Source organism: Medicago sativa, chromosome 7, assembly GCF_051527215.1.
Source record: "Medicago sativa cultivar Bolivia chromosome 7, Bolivia_mono, whole genome shotgun sequence".
Taxonomy (NCBI): domain Eukaryota; kingdom Viridiplantae; phylum Streptophyta; class Magnoliopsida; order Fabales; family Fabaceae; genus Medicago; species Medicago sativa.
This window is the reverse complement of record NC_140755.1, coordinates 38,209,641-38,213,599: the sequence shown is the minus strand read 5'-3', so window position 1 is coordinate 38,213,599 and position 3,959 is coordinate 38,209,641. Positions and strand designations below refer to the sequence as shown.

Here is a 3,959-nt window from a genome sequence, read left to right as displayed (position 1 = left end):
TTCACTACAAATGACTTAACTGATTTCTCTGCTAATTCATTCACTGTTAGAATCTTACTCCCGCTAGACATATAAATCTTTATCTTCCGTTCTTATATCTCAATCCCTGAGAGCTTACTAACTCCATCAACACATATCGACTTATCCTTAACTTGTAGTCTTGTACTTACGTTCCAGAATATATATATATCCAACTTCTTCACTTACGGATACATGAAGTATCACTAACATCATACTCGAATTTGTCGGAACGTTCTTTCTTAACATGCCTTACATTCCCGGAGGATTCACACTTGTGCTTGATTAGTTCACCGGCCACCTTTTGGCACGATCAAACTCTTACTAATACTTATCCGAGTTCTTACTTATGAGTTCACACTTACCAGTGCATCTCCATCACATACTTCGTTCCTCCTGGGTCCTATTCAGCTCTCAGGCATCCATTCCAATCGTCGAATGCTAAATTGAGTTGATCAGGCTCAACTAACAACAACAATTAGAACATTTACCCGGAACCCAATGGTCCCACTACCTTAGTTGTAATTTAATGACCCAAGGCACGGTCTGAATCGACCTGCTCTGATACCAATTGTAACACCCATACTAGACGCATCTAGAAAGCCTAGCATGTGCGTTAAATTGATACTGGATACATTAAAAATATACAACATAAAATTTTACCGAATGAATAATATTTACATCAAGTCACGTTCGTATAAATCATAATACAATACAACTCATCCATACATAAAAATACATTCTTGAAATCCATAATGTCCTGCAGTGGTACGAACAAACCCTTGAAGTAATATCCATCCAGCTACGAATATGCATACTCATCCTGCTTATCTGAAACAAATAAGGATTGGGATGAGACATAATGTCTCAGTGAGTTCCCCTAAATCCTAGGCTATAGGCAACCTCAAGGGAAACCTACGGTCACCACGTGTCTATATTACAACCTGACGGTTAATTATACGTGTGTGGGGACTTGCATACTTAGACGGTAGTGCATACTAGAGCCGTCATAATCATATCTTAACTTGTTATAGGCTTCACTTCCTATACGTGTCATGGTGGTTGAGGGGAACCTAGAACCGCGTTGCCAAGAATACACTCTATGTATCGAGGCCTAAACATAACATAATCATGACACGACTCTAAACCGGACGATTAGGGGAAACCTAAGATCGTCGTCGGTATCATGTTCTTTACTTGCTCTATTCCATGCCTTATACTTGTCATATAACATCTAATGCTCTTGTTCATAAACATAAACATGCATGGATTCATTCTTGCTTGATCGTAAACATATCGTAATCATGAGAAACATAATCATATTCATATCGTACATAAACGTATCTAAGTTCATTCATTAGGTTAGCATTGAACAAACAATTATTATCTTGATTCATTTTACGGAAAGTCCCGGGTGGAGTAACCCCGAGTACAATCCCATACATGACCGATGTACGTACATCGGACTCCCTCGGTGTCGTGCGGGTCCCTTGCGGCTTGAAACGTTCCCCTTAGGTCGAGAACCTCCCGTATCCCCCTGGCGTGGATAACAAGAGACACGAGCACCTACGTCTTGTTAATTTCAGTGACATGCGGGTCCCTTACGGCTTGAATCGTTCCCCTTAGATCGAGAACCTCTTGTATCCCCCTGATGTGGATAGCAAGAGACATACCACCTACTTATTAGTCATGGTCTTGTCGTATACGTATATTTAAACATATTCATACTTGCTTACTTATTACCTCGGACCCTTGAATCGATCCGATTAACGGTAAACTTATACTTGTTCATGCGTGTAAATTCCAAAACATGGTGGAGTGATTAACTAATCAACCCACAACTTATCATGCTTGCTAAACACTCTTAAACATATGCGAAGAGTTTATACTTTGCGTCTTAGCATTCTAGGAGTCTTGCTAACTTGCTAGTTCTCGACAACTATATCGAGGCTCTAGTTTTTCCCTTACTTATGGATAACTTGCTACCCGTCTCTTGACATGATTTCTCTCGTATGCCATGCCTTACTAACATGCTTAATACTTGCTTCACATCATCAGAATCATGCTTCCTTTGATCATCATTTAGGACCATGGTTTGAGGGGTTTACATTTATAACAGACTGCACAAAAGATCCGGAACGGAAATCACCGAATCTTCCTGAAACGAGCAAGCAGCACCAGATGGCACTACTTACTCGCCTAGGCGAGTGAACTTGCTGGGGAGGCGAGCTACTGCTCGCCATGGCGAGTAGAAGGCGAGCAGAACCCCCTGTTCGACCTTCTAGCTCGCCTAGCGAGCTATTTACTCGCCGTGGCGAGTTAGGACAGTCCAGCAACCCTAAAAATGGCATTTTTGACCCAAAAACCTCAAACCAAGTGTCTCTAAACATATTGGTACATATTTGATCATAGAATACTTGTAAAACATTCATTTGGCAAGTATAAACATGTTTAGTAAGCATGGCAAGAAAAGGGGCAACTAGACTAATACAAAAAACCTAGAATTACATATTGTTCATATTAAACACACATGACATAATCATAATCCCAAAGGGTGGGAATTCTATCTATGGAACTCACCTAATCAAGTTCTTGAAGCATCAACAAGCTCCAAGCTCAAACATGGCAAAACCCTAGTTTGTGATCACTTGCTTCCTTTGCTCAAACCATACATTCTTGTTGTCCTCTCTTGCAATTCATAGCATCATGACCTTTGCTAGCTCATCTCTAATCCAATCCGAGGCTTCTTCCACCAAAACCCTAATTCCATGATTTTTCCCTTGTAAAGATAGAGTTGGAAAAACAAGCTCAATCAAGCTTCTACTTGTTCCTTGATCTTGAGAGTACCATAAAACCAACTCCAACTTCTTGCTCAATCCAAAACCCTAACTCCTTGAAACCTTTATTGAGATGAGAAGTAGAGAAATAAACCAAAAACACCCTTCCCTTAAATAAAGAGATCAAGAGGAAACATAAACTTAAAGCTTCCCATGGAAAGAAGTTTTGGAAAGATTTGATAGTGAGAAGGAAGGAAGGAGGCGTGGAGGAGAAGAGAGAAGGAAGAGAGAAAAGCTTTTGCCAACTTAGAGAGAGAAAGAGAATTGGAAAATGAGATATTTTTGGGTTAAAACCAATTAAATATCCATTTCACGTGAAATTACGATTTTGCCCTTGCCTTGAACGTGTTTAAAACGACTCTGATTCTTTTCCCGTAAAAATCTGACATGTCATAAAATATTTCCATTAACTTACTTTTCCATGAATTTAATTTCTCTGACACGATCACGGGTAATATACCGATACTGTCAGGCGGGATATTACAAAGCTAGAGACCAAAATTTTATTAATGGAGACCGCAACACTTCTTACTTTCACAGGTTTGCAAAGTTCAGGGCAGCCGCTAAACCTATTACTCTTCTTTATGATGGGGATACAGTTATTACTGAACCTGCTGATATTGAGGTACATGTGTGCTCAACTATTTTCAATCTATTTTCAGCATGGATAATAATTGTGTGCAGAATGCTTTGTTGGATAGAGCTATTCCTTGTTTGGTTTCGGAGGAGGATAATCATAGTCTCCTTAGGCTTCCTTTGCGTGAGGAAATTAAAGGGGCAGTTTTTGATTTGAATGGAGATGGAGCTCCCGGTCCCGATGGCTTTGGGGGACACTTTTATCATACTTTTTGGGACATCATCGAAGTGGACGTTATCCAAGCGGTTCAGGAATTTTTTACCACGGGTGTTCTACCACCTAATATTAATTCAAATATGTTGGTCCTTATTCCTAAGATCACAGGGGCGCAGGCCATGGGAGACTTCCGTCCTATAGCTCTTGCAAATTTTCAATTTAAAATTGTTACGAAAATTTTAGCAGACAGACTTGCTCTTATCACTATGCGCATCATCTCTCCGGAGCAACGGGGTTTTATTCGTGATAGG

General features: G+C 40.0%; 1 long non-coding RNA gene across 1 annotated transcript; it reads right to left on the bottom strand.

The window, feature by feature from the left end:
* Positions 1-661: 661 nt before the first annotated feature.
* Positions 662-3,236, bottom strand: LOC146906097 (uncharacterized). The gene is made up of 2 exons (XR_015019301.1): positions 2,599-3,236; positions 662-849 (listed from the first exon to the last, which is right to left on the bottom strand). It is a non-coding gene; the product is annotated as an uncharacterized LOC146906097 (long non-coding RNA).
* Between the last annotated feature and the right edge of the window lie 723 nt (positions 3,237-3,959).